Source organism: Bidens hawaiensis, unplaced genomic scaffold (assembly GCF_021521415.1).
Source record: "Bidens hawaiensis isolate Kalapana, Puna unplaced genomic scaffold, B.hawaiensis_p1.1 tig00052904_1, whole genome shotgun sequence".
Taxonomy (NCBI): domain Eukaryota; kingdom Viridiplantae; phylum Streptophyta; class Magnoliopsida; order Asterales; family Asteraceae; genus Bidens; species Bidens hawaiensis.
In genome coordinates this window covers 1-21506 of record NW_027499499.1, presented here as the reverse complement: position 1 = coordinate 21506, position 21506 = coordinate 1, and the positions used below count along the sequence as shown (strand labels likewise).

The following is a 21506-nucleotide window of genomic DNA, read 5'->3' as shown; positions in this document are numbered from 1 at the left end:
CACCTCTAGATTGGACTGCTTGATTGAGCCTTAGACATGATCTAAAGGCAAAAAAAATAGAGTAAATTACACGGCGATGTAAGGCTATTCTGGTAATGTTACTGTTGGTATGTAACTTAGACATGATCTTTGAGAGTTGGAGTTTTGGTTTTTATTAGGTTTCTAAATGTTTGACTATATCATTCTTTAATGGCAAAAAAAACATAGCCTTTAAAACCTACCAAAATATATATTTGCTTAATTAGATGTTTGAGAAGCTCAAATGGGGATTTATCTAATACAAGAGCATTTAAATGGCAAATTTGCAAAACTAAAATGTGCTTAATTGGATGGTTTTAGTCTTTTAGACCTAGGTGAGTAGGTGGTGGCTATTTCACACAAGATCCGTGGTGACACATATACAAGTTATGTTTGGATTGATCTATTTAATTAAACAGATACTGTTTGGGCTTATCTGTTTAGCCTGTTTTGTTATATGTCAATCCACTAGCCCATTTATGACCCCTATTTAATCTGCTATTTTATAATTCACCGAAGTTATCACAAAAACCATCCATGCAATTAAAATAAAACAGTGCACATAAATATTAAGATAAACTGAACAATAACAATAATCCTAACATATAATGAACTTTAGTTTCAATCAATAACCATTTCCTACGTCTACTTATAAAACAAACAATATACACGCGAATCTCCATCAAATCCACCGAACAAAACCACAAAACTCACCTAGATTTCTTGAACACCAACATGAGAAAAAACAAAATCAAAAAAACTATCTAGTTTTCCCAAATCTCAAACACTTGTTATGTTTGACACTTGCAATGCATGATACTGATGAAGATTGTTGCTTGTTTGGCTTCTGTATTAATACTTTCTCCGTTGCACTCACAAACTTTCTTAAATGTCTTATGTACTCTGGATATGTTTCAAGATTGCAGTGGCCCCCACCTTGGACCCACAACGGATCATATTTTTCTTTAGCTAATTCCCATAACCGCTTGCCGTGTGAAAAGTCGACTATATCATCACTTGTACCCTGTGATTTCAAACAATAACTTTAACCGAAAAATAATCAAACACGAACGGGGTTTTCTAGTTCATGTTCATCATTTCGTGCTCATGCTGTTTATGTCAGTTTGTTAATATTATAAACGAACAGTTTACAAAAGTAAAGAAACGAATATAACTGGACATAGATGAACAATTTAAATAAATGCATAAGCAAACAAACGTAACTAACAAACATAAATAAACGTAAACGAACAAACATAAATGAACGAATGCGACACGTGTTCATGTTCATTCATTTAACTAACAATAAGTTTTGCTCATGTTTGTTTATTAAATAAACAAACATAAACGAACTTCTCACTGGTGTTCATGTTAGTCTGTTTAACTAAATGAACAAAGAGTTTTGTTCATGTTCGTTTGTTTATTAAATAAACGAACTTTCTGCTGAACGGTTCACTGCATGCTCGATTCATTACAAGCCAGCAAATAATGAATAGGTCAAAAGACACAGAATACATACATGTATAACTAGAATCGGGCAGTTGACTTTCTGTATTTTGTCAATATTCTGCATAAATAAACAAACCCGTTATAGATTTTGGTCAACCGTCCATGTTGTTCCATAATGTGGATGAAAAATTACCTTAAATATATCAAACCAGAGTGTCATCTTTACATTGTACAAAACTCGTATTCCTGAAAGAATAGCACTATGTAGAACAACACCTCGCAAGCTTTGTAATCGAGCTGCCAGGTGTAACGTGGGCCCGCTGCCAACGGATTGACCATACAAGATTATGTCTTCTTGTTTGATTCCATAGTTGTCTTTTAAACAGTTGTACACCGCCTCTATGTCATAGTATGTGTTGACTTCAGATGGCTAACAAAATCAAACAGCATTTAATACGAGTTATAGTTATTTAATTATCTAAATAAATGTAGCAGACGTGATTGTTTCTTGCTTACCTTGCCCGTGGAAGCTCCGTATCCGGAGTAATCATAACTGCAGAGCATAAATATGTACAAACTTTAAACATACATTTGCATCAAAATAAACTAGGAGCTAACAGAATGACAATTGACACTTTAGGATTCGTGTTTGAACACCACTCGAAACAACAGTGTTGACTTTTGGGGTCAAACTTATTAGTAATCTGTGTAATAACTTGTGATGAAACAATCCAACAAAATAAAAACCCATAAAAATAAAATTCCAGACCTCATGATGTTGAGCCTGAGGTGAGCTCTGAGGTCAATAAAGAGGTGTTGCATCTGACCCAAATCAGCAGCGTTGCCATGAGAGTAGAGAAGGGTGAATTTAGCAAAAGGGTGTTTCCAGCCTTGGTGTCAAGGACATGGACATCCACGTTCTTGTCTGCGGTTATACCCGTCAAACAGTATCGTTTTCCCCCATTTGCTGCTTCGTCTACGCAGACATCATACGACGCTGGCTCCGGTGGGAAGAAGGCGAATTTGGCCGCTATGTTTGAGGTTACATTTCCCATTTACCCCACCACCTCATTAATTTAAACTATTTGGTTAAAGATTTTGGTGAAATGAAAAGATGAATGATCGGATGGATGGATGGATTGGATCTAAGCGGGTATGTATGTATGTATATTGATGAAAGGAAAAAGCGGAAAGATAGATAGATGAATGAAGAATGATGTAAATGATGAAATGAAAAACAACAATAATAATAATAATAATAGTAATAATAGTAATAATAATAATAATAATAATAATAATAGATTAGATAATAGCAAAGGAAAGGAAAGGTTGTGATGGTGATCATCTCTTTATTTTTATTTTTATGGTCCCTATAATACACCTGTTCATTCTTCCATGGCCTTCCTCCAAACTCTGTCCATGTTCTTCACTTTGATTATTATTTTTTATTTTCGTATGTAGTAATCAAATTGTTGTGAGATCGAGTTATCAGTGATCTAAATAGACCGCTCAGGGAAAAAAAAAGTATATCAACTAGAGTACTGTTGATGAACTATATATTAAACAATATGCTTATCATATCAACGTTCCGGTGATTGGGGTGACTATCAACTTCAAATCAGGCAATCTCATGCCGAATCTCCAACCCATCCCTAATGTGAGTTCTTCATTCGGTTACATGATTTGGTTTTATGAGGTGACGGAGCCCCATGTACTTCACCGGGCTCGGTCAAACCTGGTCAACTTTCGATTTTATATACAATATATAGGTACATTTAAACAAGCGAACCCATTCTTTTCTGACAAGCGAATCCAACATTTTTTTTTAAATATTCGAACCCATTGATTATGAAAATTTAGTTAAAGTTTTTTAGTAATGAATAATTTTTCAATAAAATATAAAAAAAAAACTTTATAAAAAACTACAAACTTAGTAACAAACATTATAAATGGGCCAATAATAACCCATATATGTTATATATATTATAAAAAAGCCCAAGATTATTAATAACTAGTATTTACAACCCTGCGTTGCGGCGGAGGTGTAAAACCTTGTATTTATATATCCTCTCCACTCGAAAGTATGAAGTTACCACCACCACCGCCTTCGTTCGCCATCCCCTCTCCCGCAGTCAGTAACTAATGTTAACCATTAAGAAAAAGTAACAAAAAGTAGATTTAAAAACGTTGAACCACACACGTTCATTGTATCGTGTTAACACACAAAAATTAGACAGAAACATAAAATATAGAAAAAAATAACTAAGTCAACTTAACATATACTCGTTGCGATGGGTCTATTAAACGGGAAAATAGACATAACATTCAACCACACGCATGCGTTGCAACGCGTTAACTCATTAAATTCAAGCGTAACGTTATACAAAAATATGTAAAACTTGAAAAGTATATGGCATCAAAGTTGAAAGTGAAAAAATATTTTTTGTGACTTATTTGTAAACTATGAAAAAATGTAGGGAACAAAAGTAAAAAAATAAAATATAAAAATAAATATTACACGGTATAAACTTGAACGCACTATATACAAGAGACTATAACATGTTTCTCCCACTTTTATTATTATATAAATATGGGTTAATTAGCCCAACCAAATTAACATAAAACATGATAAAAAAATAAATAAAAACATAGCCAGAAACAACCACCGATCTATTTCTTTATAATCAACAAAGTTCAAACTATAGCCTCATTCACCAGTTCGGCTGAAAACAACGATGATGTACATTTTTTTATAATAGTGATATTGCAATTTATTTATTTGCCGAATGACCGACCTGACCCATCCAGGCTCGGAAACTTTGACGCCGGAAAAAGATCGAGCACCGAAAAATTCCGAACCCACAAAAGAAAGTTTATGACTCTGCCATTGCATATAAATTCTTTTGGTTCTTTATTGCTTATATTTTATATAATAACACTTATCAATATTTTCAATATTTAAAACAAATATTGGTCTGTATAATGTCTATCTTAAATATTACAACTTAAAATCAATCAAGTGATTTTATATCAACCAAAAAAAATTAATATACATTTATGCAAGTAGAATTGCATTCTTGATCATAAAAATATGGTTTCGTCAATAACAAAGTAGATGATGTTTTGATTAAATTTCAAATAATAAGGACCCGTAGAATACAGTTTTAAATAAATTGTATTTTAATGTGTGTGTGTGTGTCTGACCTGACTCGATTCAACCCGACTGGAACGGCTGAATCGGACCAAAAAAAATTTTACCCGACCCGAATGGCCGAATTGGTCCAAATTATATATATATACACCAACCCAAAAAAAATTCCAACCTCTGTAAGAGAATTTCCTGAATACGCCACTAGTTTTATGAAGCCGATGACAAAGAGATAACTTTTATTTTTTTCCTCCAATCTTTATACACCCTTAATAAATCTTCAACTACTCCATATTTTTAATATGACACTCTCTCGTTAGTTTATACCTTAAGTTTTAATAGTGTAATCGACATGCCAAACATGACATGACATGACACGTCACGTTTGGTGGGACTAAGTATTGATTAAAACATGTAAATAGAATTGAATTTTCTAGAGATAATATACCATTAGTTTTTAGTATTTTATTATTAACATAGTCATTTGGTTTGAGTTTTATGTGTAAATTATATTCATATATGTGGTTGATTAATAATACAAATTTTATTGGGTCTTACATTATTTTACATATTGTTAGTGTTCACTTTATGTTATTGTCATATTTAGTAGATAATATTTGATTATGTTTTCTTTGCAATTATACATATTATACTCATATGCATAGTAGATTAATAATACACAATTTTCAGAGAGTTTTTCATTATTATAGAAAATCAACAACCACATCACACTCATGTTTATAACTTGTTGCTCCCAATTTTATAGCATTCACATAACTAGAGGCGGATTCATGTTGAACAAGTGGGAGGCAAGGATTAGTAAACTAAGCTTTTAAGACTTAAAGGCTTAAATCTAACCTGGCTCGTGCCTCTACATTTCTAATTTGGTACCTTTGAATGGTTACCTTAGGGTATTAGCCATTAGGAGTGGATATGAAACTATGGAGAGAATGATTAGCCAGTGAGAGAATGTCATATAAAAGTTTAGAATGTGCGTAAATTTATAAAGGAAAGAAATAAAGATTTAAGAAAAAAAGGAAAAGATTTATTTGGTAAGTGCCCATCACTTTACTCTTTCTTCACTCACTCACTTCAATTTCACAAAACCGAAAATGAAACTGAATCTAACCGAAATGGAGTTGGTGGCGTTATTGCCAAACAAACCCAAACTAACCATATGTGAACTCAATGTATATAGAGGTAGGGTATCAAAAAGACCCAAATACCCTTAAGTACCACCCGCGGGTCATAGAGGAGCCTCTCACATATCACCCGCGGGACATACGGATCACTCGCATATCACTGTAGAGGAAGAACGTCCTCATACCACGAGCGGAAGCATCCTGGCACCCTCAGGAATCATCCGCAGGACAGGACATCTGTCCGCTAAAACGCCTGGAGGGCAATGCCAATAGGACAGTTGTCACCAATTAACCATCCTCTAGAAGAATGTCCACGATTGTTACTTGAAGAGTACGTGACCTACTAGCCAATGAGCAAAGGACACCTGGCCAGGTTGTTATAACCGTGCCCATGGCCAGGGTGCTATCCGTCCTATCATTAGGCGACGCGTGTCCAGGTTGTTATACCCATGCACATGGGACGTATAGCTCAACGTATCACAAGAGGACACGTGTCCAGGCAGTTATCAAGATCTTCTAGAAGAGGACAGCTGGCCCAATCACCTCTCTACATCCTTCGGCTATAAATACCTTGTCAACCTACATGAGGTATTCATTCACTCACTAGTATTCTTACTCACATATACTTTGACTACTCTTAGTCTGTTTAACTTCAGTACTTTCTCATCTACAAACGTTACTGATTCTCACGCCGGAGGGTGGTTACAAGAAGACCCCCCACCTTATCCTTCCTGTAACGAGACTCATGGTGTCTGTTTTGCAGGTTCCAGTCACTGGACTTTGGGAAGTTGTGCTCATACTGTGTTGGTAGTTATCATATTTTACCCTGTGGACTCATTGGATCCAGGACCCATACCAGGGGATCGGATCCGTGTTTCTTCATTGGCGCCATCCGTTTTGGTGTTAGAACTACACAATTTTTTCTTCTTCGTTGGTTTTTCGGTTCGTTTAAAGTATGAGTAAATTTCCTGAAGGGCCAACGGGAACTCCTGCAGCTACTTCACGAGCGACTAACACTAAAATACCTGTAGGCTTTGCCTCGAGTGTTTTTGCACGTATAACAGCTCCAGGTTCACGAACCACCAAAACAACACCAGGTGGTCGTACCCTTGAACGTGTCACCGCACCTACTGGGCCAAGTCCTACCGATTTGGGACATGTGACGGCTCCGGAAGGATCTAATCTGGGTGACCTTGGTCGAATTATGAGAGACACTCGCCAAACTCGTTCAGTATTAGATCTGGAAGATGATTCTGGCGATTCTGATATGGCGAGATCTCAACGTCATAATTCCAGACCTGGCGGACAATTGTCCCCGGATGAATGGCTTCAGGTTCAACAATAGAACCTGAGAGCGGAATATGAGCGTAGGGTGCGGAATGCACATCTTCATGCTCGTGCTCTGACTTACGAAGAATCTCCTCGGAGATCTTTTTCTCTTCCTCCAACGGTGAGGGGAAGTCAGCTCCGCTACAGTCAGCAAACTGAACAAGAATTCGTTGAACCACGAAGGTTACGCCCCCGTCCTCGCATGGACATGCGGATGCCTTCTCACTTTGATGAATATGATAGTTATGACTCAACTTATCACCCGGGAGACAACAGTTTCTACACGGGTGATAGTAGAATGAGTTCGAGGGCAAGAAGCAGTCGTCCGCATGACGTCGTCTGCCATACTGTGTATCACGGCGATGCTGAGGAGGATTTCATCAAGCCATACCATCCGGTAGCCTTTGCCGAGAAGTCAAAATTTATAGCTAGTATTGCGACAGCACCCTTCCCTGTCAATGCTAAGATACCTACAACGGTGGGTAGATACAATGGCATGACTGATCCAAGCGATCATCTGCAGAACTTCGTAGCAGTAGGTGGTGTGAGCGGATGGACGCTCCCCTATTGGTGTCATATGTTCGCATTAACACTAACGGGGGCAGCAAGGGAATGGTTCGAAAAACTCCCCGATGGTCAGATCTCTAGTTGGGATGATCTAGTGAAGAAGTTCTCACAACAGTTTAGACAACAAAAGAAGCACACGGGTGACCAATCGGAGATTCTGGATGTTATCCGCCGGGATAATGAATTCATTGAAGTTTTTATCGCCAGGTTCAATGACGAAAGTTTGAACATTGGTGGGATAAGCAAAGATATGCTTCGCGGTGCCTTTTGCAAGAATGTCAAGTGTGACGAGTTGATCCGCACACTTACTGGTAAAGATGGAATGCTGAAGGAATGGGATGATCTTATGACCGCGGCGAAGTTATTTGCCAATACCTAAAAAACATTGGGGAACAACAATTCAAGGCAAAAGTTTAAAGTCGAGTTCCAAAACCCGCGACCCAATAAGCAGGCAAAGGGACCAATCTGGTCAAGACTTCAGCCGAATATGGAAGCATCGAAGCCGTTTGATGCAAGGTCCCTCATCGGCAATAAGAACAAAACAGGACCCTCAAATCGAGTTCCTCACAAATGGACTCCTCTTTTAAAAACTCCCGCTGAAATTCTCACCACAGAGAACGTGAACTTCCAGAAGCCACAGCCACTCACAAGAAGGTCATTCCTTGATACCAAGAAACATTGTTCGTTTCATAATGACATCGTCATAACGCGAACGAATGTAATGCTTTAAAGAGCGAAATTGAGTTGGCTGTGAAGTCCGGGAAACTTGGACACCTGGTGAAAGATGGAAAGCCCGGGACTGGTAAAGCTCCCATGCGGGAAAACCAGGGTCCATCCAAAAAGTAGGTCAAGGACTTGAACGTCCATATGATTCAGGGCGGACGGAAGGTGGGAGAAAAAAGACGAGAGTCTGAGGAAGAGGAATGGAAAAACGAACCAGTGATTTTTCCACGAATTAAGGGTGGTCCCAATAACAAGAACCCCCTAATCATCACTGCCGTTTTTGGTCATTATCGTTCTCAATATGTTTTCTTTGACACTGGAAGTACATCGGACATCATGTACGAACAGTGCTTTGAACAACTTGATGATGAAGATAAAGAAAGGTTGAAACCCATCCATGCTCCGGTATTAGGGTTTGGAGGGGAAATAATGCATCCGCGAGGGGTGATTTCTTTCCCAGTCACCCTAAGCGACGGAGTTTGCTCAAGGACTGAGGAGGTTGAGTTCCTAGTTCTTCCAGCAACGTCGAAACATGACATCATCTTCGGACGAGAGGCCATTGGTGACTTTAATGCTCATCCATCCATAGCTCACGGTGCGGTAGGGGTTCAAACCCGCACTGGTGTAGCAATAATCCATGTCAATTGACATTGCTTTGCAACCGAAAGTTCAAAACCTAGCAAGATTCCAAAACAATCTCAGCATACTGAGTCAGAAAAATGGATTTTGAACAAGAAATTTCCTGATCAGACTGTAACAATTGGACCTGCTATCTCTGAGATCATAAGGACCTTTTTGAAACAGTTGCTATAAAAAACATTGATGTCTTCGCATGGCAACCCGCGGACCTGACTGGCGTCCCGCGGAGCATTGCGGAACACAAGTTGAGGGTAAACCCTATGTTTACACCGATTGTTTAAAAACAGCGTAAGATGGGTCCGGAACAAACGAAAGCAATGAATGAGCAAGTTCAAGACCTCCTACAGGCTAGAATCATCCGACCAATTTGATATCAGACCTGGGTCGCCAATCCGGTCACTGTTCCTAAAAGCAACGGGACGTGGCGGATGTGTATAGATTTCAAGGATCTAAACAAGGCGTTTCCCAAGGACTGTTATCCATTGCCTGAAATAGATCTCAAGGTCGATGTTGTGGCACCGTTAAAATTCAAGTGCTTCCTGGATTCCTATAAAAGCTATCATCAGATCCGCATGGCTACGGGTGATGAAGATAAAACAGCGTTTCGTACCGATCAATGCACTTTTTGTTACAAGATGATGCCTTTCGGTCTAAAGAATGCGGGAGCCACATATCAACGACTAATGGACATAGCATTTGAAGGTCAAATTGGTCGAAATTTGGAGGTTTACATGGATGATCTCGGGATTAAAAGTGTTGAGGAAGATCAAATTCTGAGGGATATCGAAGAGACATTCGAAACCTTGAAAAGTATCAACATGAAGCTAAACCAGCTAAGTGTTCATTCGGAATGGAGGAAGGAAAATTTCTCGGGGTAATTTTCACGGATGCAGGTTTCAAAGCTAATCCGGATAAAGTCCAAGCTGTATCCCGCATGCCTTCTCCTTCCTCCCTCAAGGAAGTTCAGACCCTCAACGGTCGTTTGGTTGCTCTGAATTGCTTTCTGGCTAATCACGCAGCCAAATCTTATCCTTTTGTCTCAACACTAAGGAATTGCCTTAAGAAAGCACAATTCAGATGGACCGCGGAAGCGGAACAAGCTTTCTTGGAGGTTAAAAAATGTTTGATGGAATTGCCTACGTTGACAACACCTTATGCGGGGGAACCATTAGCGATGTATTTGTCAGCATCAGACATTGCTATCGGGGATGTCCTCCTGACAGATAGGAAAAACGTTCAAACATCGATTTACTACGTCAGCAGAACATTATCAGACCCGGAGACAAGATATTCTATGTTAGAAAAGCTTGTCCTAGCATTGGTCTATGCTGCCCGACGCCTCCGCAGGTACTTCCAAGGGCACCCCATCAACGTTTTGACTGGATACAAGCTCAAGAACGTCCTTAGCAAACCGGAATTGTCTGGACGATTGGCAAAATGGCCATCTAACTAGGTGAACATGCGATAGAGTACAAACCTAGGCTAGCAATCAAGGGACAAGTGTTAGCGGATTTTGTTACTGAAGTCCTGCAACACAAAGAGAAGGAATGTTTGATCGAGCAACAACCTCAAACACCTCCAGAACTAGGACAGATTTGGTCTTTGTTCACGGACGGGGCTTCAAGCAGTGAGGGATCTAGCGCAGGCCTCATGCTAGTCAATCCCGAAGGCCATGAGTTTACATACACCATAAAATTAGATTTCAAGAGTACTAACAACGAGGCAGAGTATGAAGCTTTCTTGGCGGGCTTACGAATAGCCAAAAAGCTCGGGGTTAAACATTTGGAAGCCCGCGTGGATTCTATGTTGATTGCGGGGCAGATCAACAACACATATGAAGCAAAGAATGACATAATGGCATCATATGTGTCACAGGCGAAAGATTTGATGCTTCAGTTCTCCTCATGTAAGGTCATCCACATAAAGAGAAGCGAGAACAAATCAGCAGATGCTCTTAGTAAATTGGCTTCAACAAACTTCGAATATTTTGCCAAAGACATCCGCATCGAAATATTGGACCGCCCGTCTGTTCTACAACACCAAGTTTTAGTGATCCTAACGGGAGTGGAATCCTGGATGACACCCATTATAGCATACTTGTCATCTGGAGCCCTCCCGAAAGGAAAAGTCGCGGCTCAGAAGATAAAGCACAAAGCCTTGAACTATCAAATACACGATGGTGTTTTATATCGACGTTCCTTCCTCGGACCATTACTTCGATATGTGGACGCCGAGGACACGAACTATCTAATCAGAGAAGTTCATGAAGGCATATGTGGTCTTCACGCTGGCCCACGCATGGTCGTAGCAAAGTTAATGAATGCCGGATATTATTGTCCAGGAATGCATTTGGATGCTGTGCACGAAATCAGAAAGTGTGATTCATGCCAGCGAATGTGATCAAGCCTTTCATCTATCACACATGATAGAGAGGTTTCTCCCTACCAAATTATGCTCCTAACACGATACGACCAAAGAACGAGCTCGTTCCAGTCACTTCGGCTTGGCCGTTCCAGAAATGGGCTGTTCATATAATGGGACCTTTCCCTGAAGCCCCTGGACGCGTCAAATTCTTGATAGTAGCCATCGACTACTTCACGAAGTGGGTGGAAGCTAAATCGGTTGCTTCCATAACAGCAGCAAGTGTTAAGAAATTCCTGTGGGAATTCATAATCTGCCGGTTTGGCCTTCCTCTGGAACTCGTTAGCGATAACGGAACTCAGTTCGTGGACAGTGGGTTACAAGAATGGTTAAAAGAGTTACACATTTCCAGAATCTTCACCTCTGTAGCCCACCCGCAAGCAAATGGTTAGGTTGAGAGAACCAACCGGACGATCAAGAAAAGAATCAAAGCAAGGTTAGGGACTAAACGGACGGGCTAGGTTGACGAATTGCCTCATGTACTATGGGCCTTCCGCAACCAAAAGAATTCCAGCAATTCTGAGACCCCATTTAGTCTAACCTACGGCACAGAGGCCATGATTCCGGCTGAGATTGGGATTCCATCCGCCAGAGTTCTTTTGATCGATGATAATGATCATGAACTCCGGATGAACCTCAACCTCCTTGAGGAAATGAGAGAACTAGCATTGATCCACGAGCACAATTACAAACGCCAGTTGCAAAAATACTATAACTCGCGAGTCCAAAAATGTGAGTTTTACGTGGGAGACTTTGTCTTCCGCAACAATGAAGCCTCCGGGCAAGAGCCTTCAGGAAAGTTGGCCCAACTTGGGAAGGACCTTATAGAACTCAGAAAGTTTTATCTAAAGGTGCTTACAAGTTAGAAAAATTGGATGGGACGGAGATCCCTAGAACTTGGAATGGTGCCCAACTAAAGAAATGTTACATGTAGTTTGTTTTTCTCTTTTGGCCTGTGCGCCTAATTAGATATTCACAATCTATGTAATTCCATCTTTTGTAATTCGACTTATGCCTTATTTATAGAAATTTTCATTTCAGTCGTCTAAGACTTGTATTGTTATGTAATCCTTTATTGGCTTACAAAGAAGATCCTCCAAACACTTATATTATGAAAAATAAACAAAGTGTACCGGATATAAACACAAGCCTTCTTTATTCATAGAAAATGGATTACAAAACATAGAGAGTTTAATTACAAAGAAAAGAAAAAATCTATCTATGGTGCGACGTCCCGCACCCTCGCCTCCCGCATCCTCAGCATCTTCTTCATCTTCTTCATCAAGATCAAGAAGAAGTTTTAATTGCTTGATGCTGTCCTCTTTGTCCGCAAGTTCAAATATCTGCTCCGCCAAAGAGAACTTCAAAGAATCAAAGTCCTTTGTTTTTTGTTTAAGGACGGCAGTAGTATCTTGGCTAGCCAAAATATACTCTTCAGGAACCCTGGAAGTTGAGCCAAACTTGTAGCCTTCCTCAAAGCCTAATTGGCGGCCAACTTGCTTGGATGCCTTCAAGAGGACAGCAACGCAGTTCCCAAGTTCATCACTCGCTCGGACATCAGCGATGATCTGTTGAATAAATATATATAAATAACTTCAAACACTGAGATTATTTACAACAAAGGAAAAATCCATACTTTGGGAATTCCCTCCGCTAGCAGCCATTTCTGGTCCGCCTTGGCCCGGACAAGCTCCATCTTATGGCCGGCGCACTCCAAGGCTTGCTCTCGGTTTTTAGCAGCAAGATTCGTCAAGCGCTCTTCCTTAGTCGCTGATTCAGCCTGCAAATTTTTTATCAATTCAGCTTGTTCATCCAGTTGTTTTTGGAAAACAACTTTGGCTTCCTCAGCATTGGAACGTCCAATCTTCTCTGCTTCCAGCGCTTGACTGCTCTCTCTGGCCTCATTTATAGCCTTAAGGGCCTCTTCTTTGGCTTTGGAAGCAGAGGCCGCCAGTTCATCTCATTCCTTGTTCATCGCTAACCAGTCTCAAGTTATATCCCGACTGGTGGAAAGAGCATTCGCCAAGTGATAAGAGTTTGAATTTAACAACTCTTGGCGAATACTGCGACGACGACACTCCTTCTCAGCAGGAAGAAGACTCTCCTACAAATATTCAAAGCATACGTCCACGTCGCGGAACGTTGAGTATCGGCGTAAAGACCAACGTGGACGATGCGGAGTACGATCCTCCTCTTGAGGAGCCAGAGATGTCTGACGAGCATGAGGAAACATGCTCACACCTCCTTGATCTCTAAAATGGTGAACATTATAAGAAGGCGACATACTGACGTGATCAGTATTCTCAACCTCCTTATCCTTCAAAGGAGAATCGTCCACCACCTCAATCGGTTCTTTGGCAGAATTTGGAGGTGGGGATGGTGGCGGTGGAAAAGGAGTTGAGTCCTTCAAACTTGAAACACCTTCAGAAAGGTCATTCAGGTTCACTGAATAACATTAACAGTTGGTTAGAAAAATTCCAATCCATAACAGTTATCAAATGGAAGAGATTTTTTAACTTACCCAACGAAGGATCTTCTACGTCAAGTTGATCCAGACTAGGGCTGTTCAAAAAGCTCGAAGCTCGGGCTCGTGGCTCGATCGATAAAAGCTCGAATATAACTAGCTAAAAAAACTTGATTTGAAACATTCTGAGTTGAGTTGGCTCATTTTTGTAACCAAGCTCGGCTTGACTTAGGCTCGGCTCGATCATGGCTTGGCTCGTTGGTTCGATTTAAATCTCGTTTAGCTTCAAAATCAAGCTAGAGCCTTAGCTGAGATGCCTCGTTTAATTTCAAACCCAAGCTCGAAACCACCCTGTCTTGACTCATGAACAGCCCTAATCCAGACGCGCCTCCAAAGTAGCAGGCTTGGCCTTCTTGGACTTCTTCTTAGGGGCGGCCTTGGCAAAGTTGACCTTACGCTTGCCAACCACTTATGAAACGTCCGCATCAGCAATTTGAGGCTCACCTTCAGTAGTGACATCATCAGGTGCGGGACGTTTGCCCTCTGCAGCAGTGTTAGCATCATCATGACCCGATGTCTGGGTGGTAGTGGCTCTCTGACGGGTGAAACCTGCATTTGAGTCCACAACGTTGTTAGCATCAGCCGGAAAACTTCCTTCGTAAAGTAATGACTCTTCGCTGGATGAAAAGAGTACAATCACTCCGCTAGAAGTAATAGCAGTCACAGGTCGGGGTTGTAGAAGGCCCTCACCTTTCTGGATGCATTCTTTAACATATTTCTCACCTTGGGCGTACATCGCCTCGGACATTATTGGTTCCGAGCGAAACGCGGTGGGAAATAAGAAGTTGGAACTGGCACATCCCTTGGATCAATGGGGCGACGCACCATCATTCCTCCTTCCTGGTCCAGCAAAGTGTCGAAGGTGGAACCCTCACCTGTACAAATACTAACACAAGTTAAAAATTGGACGTTTAATAAGGAAAAAAGTAACATCAAGCTTACTCTTGTTGGTTTTCTCATAATAGGGCTCCAACTTAGGGAACGGCCATAGACGGCTCATCCTCGCACTCACCATCGCCCCCTCATGGATAGGGCGCATGGGAGTCGGCGTGGTGGTCAGGGTCGTGAACCATGGTTGGCCCTCATGAGCGGAAGCTTGAATCGTTGGCATGGTCGCTTCCGCCTTACGATAAGTCATAGGGAATGGGATAACATCCTCCCTGATCCAGAAGAATTTGGGTTTCCAACCATGAAGGCTACGGATCCACTCCGTACCTATACCATTCTTCACAATAGAGGCAAAACTATGCCACCCGTCACGGAAGGTCATCTTGTAAAATACAGCAAACATGCCGACGGATGGCTCGAAATCACGGACTTGGCAACAGAATTCGAAATGACGAATTCTTAGCATCCCAAAAGGATGGATCTGAGATATGTGAACCCCGTATTCCGTCAAAATCGACTAAAGGAATTTTGTCACCGGAATCCGGAAGTTCCACGTCGTGAAATGTTCCATATACACGGCCATCTTCTTCGGCGGTGGACTGGTGGCAACAGAACCTTCCGCCGGACGTTCTGGTTCCCATTCCGTCGCCAGTCCATATACGTTAACAACGTCCTTAAATTCTTTCTCTTTCAGAGCCACGACGACTTCGTTAATGGTAGGGGTACCTTTCTTTTCTCCAGCCATTTGAATAAGAAGAAGAAAGAGATCTCAGACAGTTCTAAGGCTTGAAGATTTGAAAGAATAAGAGTTTGAAAATGATAAGAGTTGAATAAAATCACAAGTGATATATTTATACTCATCGCAATTAATGCGACTGATGGAGTGCCAGAGGATAGAGAAACCGTGGATCGCCAGATGACTGACACGTCAGGCGGTAGATTCAAGAAGTTGTAAACAGGCTGTTAAGGGCATCATACACATCCTATCAGTTGTCTCTAATAAGTTTCTCTCCCCGCTACGTCATCATGATTATCTAATTCTCAAAAATTTCAAATTTCAAAAAATCTCTTAAGGATATTTTCCTTAGAACAGTTGGATACTCACAAAAGACAAAAAAGTTCTTTCCCATTAATTACTCAAAAGATGATTACAAAAATGGAAAGAAAAATTACAAGTTACAAAATATCTAAACATATCCTAAGGATTTGACGCCGTTTAGTTTTCCGGAGCCTTCAATGACGTGTCTTCCGAAGTGTCATCCTCAGACTCCTCGCCCAAATAGATCTTTAACTGTTGCATGCCGTCATGAGCGGAAGAAAACTCCGGAAGCATTTCCTGAAGTGGGAAGCGCAGACCATCATGTTCTTTAATTCGCACAGCACCTTCCTGCTTGACGTCATGACCATGAAGTGGATGGTCTTTGAATGTGCGGTTACTTTGAGCGTGGTCATCCCTTCATGAAAGCCTCTGACACGTCCAAAGGAGGAAGAAGCAACCATAAAATTGGCAAAGCTATCAGTAAGCTCTACACTTCCCTTGATATGGCGGATGACCTACCAAAATAAAAACACAAGCGTTTAATGACAAAATGCAAAACAAGGAATGAACCAGTAGAGTTGAATAAACCTACAGCATCAACTCCCCGAGTAAGGAACCATTGACGGTCCTGCTCCGCACGTTCAGCCCGCATTCGAAGCCCTTGGGATTCCATAGTTGCTTCCTCACAAGCTTGCAGGAGGGAGTCATATGCAGCTTGAATCTCAGCAGTGCTTTTGTCCTTAAGCTCAACCTGCTCCCTCTGCAACTTTAGCTCCGCCTCAAGATCTTGGATTAGAGTGCCTTGAAGGGTCACTTGATTTTCCAAACTTGAGTTTGCTTCTTGAGCCCGGGCCAAATCGTCTTTTTTTTTTTTGGGTCTTAGCCCGGGCAGCCTCAAGAAGGAAATTCTGTCTTTCACAAGCCTCCTTCCATTGGCGAGCAGCGGCAACATTTAGATCTTGCTTGCCCTTGAGGGTGTTCTCCGCATCCGTTTGCTTCCATTTAGCAGTCATGGCCGCCAAACGATGCCCCTCAGCTTCTTTCCTCGCAGCTTCAAGGGCTCGGGATAATTCACCTAGCTTCCCGCCCATGGTACGCCATTAATGTAAAACTTCTCGACTACCGGCTAAAGCATTAGCCAGATGATAGGCTACGTTTGTATGAAGGTCGTGGCGGGAAAAATCACGCCGGTGCACCATTTCGGCCGGTGGCACGCGGTGCTTAATAAAACTCATGCAGACCCGGGGTCAGTGAACCGGGATCCATTAGTAATGTCTCATGGAGGGACAAACAAATCATTCTTATCACCCAAGTTTGCGTCCCCATAATAACGGGAACCTGAAGGTTCAAGGAGAATTGGGAAGGAAGATGATTGTTGAGGAGGAGGTCGAGGAGGAGACTCATCGGTCCTGAAACCCTCCTCATTAACAGCAGGATTGTTCTGCTGGTCACCAGTAACACTCCCAGTCTGAAAAAGATAGTCAAAACGATTATCAGTCCCAGACTGGTTGTTGGGTCCTTCCACTGAAGTATCACCGGAGGAGTGGGCCCTCTCTTCTATAATAGTCTCAATCGGAGGAGAGGTCGGTCGATCTTCCATGTTAATATTACTCGGGGGGAGTAGAAGGCTTGTCCTCGCCTCTCTTTCTGGAGAGGGAGATGGTTGCTTCTCAGTCTGAGGAGTTGGAGTAGGCAACCTCTCAGACACATCTTCTGGTAAGATCAACGGATCTGCACAAAAAGCTACACTTAGCTACAACCCAAAATAGTAAAGTATTTCAAGGGTAATACATACCATCTATCGTATCAATGCGATCAACAAGATTGTACTGTGGCTTCTTGGGACGACGAGTTTTTTGTTTTTTATTCGAAGGTCCCGCCTCAGTGTCCGCAGCCTTTGCATCCGCTTGTCTTGCTTGAAAAGCCAAGAAAGTTCTCTTCTTCTCCAACTCTGCCAATAAAGACGACACAGAGGAAAGTTCAGGGGCATCCTCATCAGAGTCCCTCTCTTCTTGAGAAGCAGAAAACTCAGAAGCATCGCCATTATCATCGCTTGATGATAGGATGGCGATCATCCCGTTAGAAGTAATGGCATTAAGCGGAGGAGGGTTAGAACATACGCACATGTTTCAAAGGTGGCATCCGAAATGACAGGCTCAGCCCGTACCTTCTTTGGAAAGAGAAATCATGACTTGGTCTTCTCCAAGATGGGTTGGACCCCCGCATCACGAATGTTCCTACGGACGCAACCCCTATCCTCGAAAAGAGCGTTGAGCATAGAACTCCGACCTGAAAAAATAGAAAATCAGTCATAAAAAGAATCAAGGAACAGAAAAAGCAATAAAGACAACTTACGCTCATTCAGATCAACAAAAATAGGCTCCATAAATTCCGAAGGCCACAACCGGCTCATGCCTGCCCATACTAAGGCTTCCTCAGGTAAAGCCCGCATAGGTGTTGGTTCCGCAATGAGAGCGCGATACCAATCACGACCTTCGTGAGCTGTCGTGATAACATCCGGAAGAGCACTATTAACGGGACGACGGACCATGGCAATAGGTACCACGTCCTCGGAGATCCAGAAAAACTTACTACGCCAGTCGGCGGACCCCTTCTCGACTTCATAACCAAGACTCCTATCGGAGAAGCCTTGACATGTAAACCAACCGTCACGGTTGGCAAGACGGTAAAAAACTGGAAAACGATCAACATGTGGCACCAGGTCATGTGCTATACATACAAATTCATAGTGACGAATTCGCATGACAGCACGCGGGTGCAGTTGGGAAAGATGAACCCCATAGGCAGTTAGCACCTTCATGAAAAATTTCGTTATAGGAAAACGGAAATTCCCATAAACAAAATAATCCGTGTAGACGGCCATTTTACCAGGTGGTGGTAAACTGGCTATCGAACCTGGAGAGGGAAACTCCGATTCCCATTCCAGCGGAATGCCATATGTCTCTAGCAACTTCTCATAATCTGAATAGTCCCATGAAACCTCTATTTCGTCAACTTCAGTTTGAACGTTCGACATTGCAGAAGAAATTGATGATATGGGAAAGTTCAGTGCTTTACCAGAAAAGAAAGTAAAGAAGATAATCAACGAATAAAGGCGATAAAACTTCGACTAGAAGATTTCTCTTCCATTTATACCCATCGCAATTAATGCGATGGGATATGAACAGTGGAGAGAGAAAGTCATCGCCTAATTATCAACCGCCACGTCACACGGGAAATTCGAAAAAGAGAAAAAGTTGCACAGTCGGGTACAGTGACAGCCGTCAAAAACGTTCCATCACCTATTCACGCGCCTGCGAGTGGTCAACTTGTCCTTTTTTCATGATTATCTATACCAACAAAAGATATTTTCTACCTAATTTCAAAATTCAAAAACCCCCAAAATACATTAAGTCCAGAATTTCACCCGCATAAAGATTTCACACGGAAGAAACACTGGACTGGGGGGACTTATAGAGGTAGGGTACCAAAAAGACCCAAATACCATTAAGTACCACCCGCGGGTCATAGAGGAGCATCTCACATATCACCCACGAGACATACAGATCACCCGCATATCACGGTAGAGGAAGAACGTCCTCATACCACGAGCGGAAGCATCCTGGCACCCTCATGAGTCATCCGCAGGACAGGACATCTGTCCGCTAAAACGCCTGGAGGGCAATGCCAATGGGACAGTTGTCACCAATTAACCATCCTCTAGAAGAATGTCCACGATTATTACTTGAAGAGTACATGACCTACTAGCCAATGTGCAAAGGACACCTGGCCAGGTTGTTGTAACCGTGCACATGGCCAGGGTGCTATCCGTCCTATCATTGGGCGACGTGTCTCCAGGTTGTTATACCCATGCACATGGGACATATAGCTCAACCTATCACAAGAGGACACGCGTCCAGGCAGTTATCAAGATCTTCTAGAAGAGGACAGCTGGCCCAATCACCTTTCTACATCCTTCGGCTATAAATACCTTGTCAACCTGCATAAGGTATTCATTCACTCACTAGTATTATTACTCACATATACTCTGACTACTCTTAGTCTGTTTAACTTCAGTACTTTCTCATCTACGAACGTTACCGATTCTCACGCCGGATGATGGTTACAGGAAGACCCCCCACCTTGTCCTTCCTGTAACGAGACTCACGGTGTCTGTTTTGCAGGTTCCAGTCACTGGGACTTTGGAAAGTTATGCTCATACTGTGTTGGTAGTCTTCATATTTTATCCTGTGGACTCATTGGATCCAGGACTCATACCAGAAGATCGGATCCGTGTTTCTTGGCGTTATTGCCAAACAAACCCAAACTAACCATATGTGAACTCAATGCATAAATGTTTTATAGCGAAAAGAAATATAAACATATCATATATGGAAAATGTTTTTAAAACAAAATTGGGAAAACATTTTATGTAACCAATGTAAGCATATGATGTATGGGCATATGCATATACAATCACATTTTGTCGTAAACTGGGTTATCTTCCTAAAAGTTATCAAGGCCTAAACGACAAGGTGACACAAATGACAAATCTACTCCAGCGGATGAACCGTTCACACACAGGAAACAAACAACGTGCCAGACAAAATCTACAGGCACGAAGGAAGTCAGCTTGACCAAGTTGTCAGAGTCACAGGAACATTCCATATTTGATTTGCTTGCTTCTTTCCTCCAATTTAGTTTTACAACGGCCACAACTGTGCAAACGAGATGAGGTGCTCCGGTTTGATTTGTTTAATTATTTCGTTTTAAACTATATTTTAAAACTCAAACTTAAGGTGTTGGAGGTGTATTTGGGTAAGGTCATCGGGTAGCTCGGGTTCATTAGGAAAACCGGGTGCCAGTCATTAGGTTTGGGATTTTGGCTTCATGAAACCGAAAGTTGGTGGCAGTAGTTGTTCATGACCGTTTGACTAAACTTCTAGGGAGGATATTTTGAGTTTCAGGTAGCATAAGTTACATGTCAAACCATGATCTAATAGGTTGAAAGTTGATTGTCTAGTGTATACAAAGCTCCAATATTTTGAGTTTCAGGGCAATATTTGGGACGTGTTTAGGGATTTTATTAACTAACCAAACAACCACATTAAGTTATAAAAAATTATCTTGGTAACTTACATGTCAGAGCAATGGAGCATGTTAAAATTATTTTTAATATAAATTTAGATAAATGGTAAAAATCTCGAATTAATTAATTAAATAGAAAGATAATATCTCCTATTGGTTGGAGGTTGAATCCGCGACCAAATAAAGTAAGGCCAATTGGGTCTTACGCCTTACTCAAAATATAAAGTTCTAAAATAAAAATTAGGTCATTTCAACTAATATTGAGGAAGTTATGCCCTCATGTAGCAAGCCTAATATGATTCTTTCGAAATAAGTTATGACCTTATATATTGTTTTACATGTTTGGCTATTCAAATCTTAGTGAAAAATTATGAAACCGCTTGGGTTTGAAAACTAACTCTTTGAATTTGGTTTTAGACTTAAAAATAAATCAATTTGGTTGAGTTTTGATCTTTGATCAAGTTATGACTCTTCAAAGTCGAACTTGGGTTTCTAATCATAATTGTTATAACATCCCTCTTGTTAAAGATC

At 41.3% G+C, this 21506-nt stretch overlaps 1 pseudogene across 1 annotated transcript; it reads right to left on the bottom strand.

The window, feature by feature from the left end:
* Positions 1-539: 539 nt before the first annotated feature.
* On the bottom strand, positions 540-2522 carry LOC143599797 (uncharacterized; annotated as a pseudogene). Its single transcript, XR_013147354.1, has 5 exons — positions 2237-2522; positions 1984-2020; positions 1661-1897; positions 1538-1585; positions 540-1042 (listed from the first exon to the last, which is right to left on the bottom strand). The product of XR_013147354.1 is annotated as an uncharacterized LOC143599797 (transcript).
* Positions 2523-21506: the final 18984 nt, after the last annotated feature.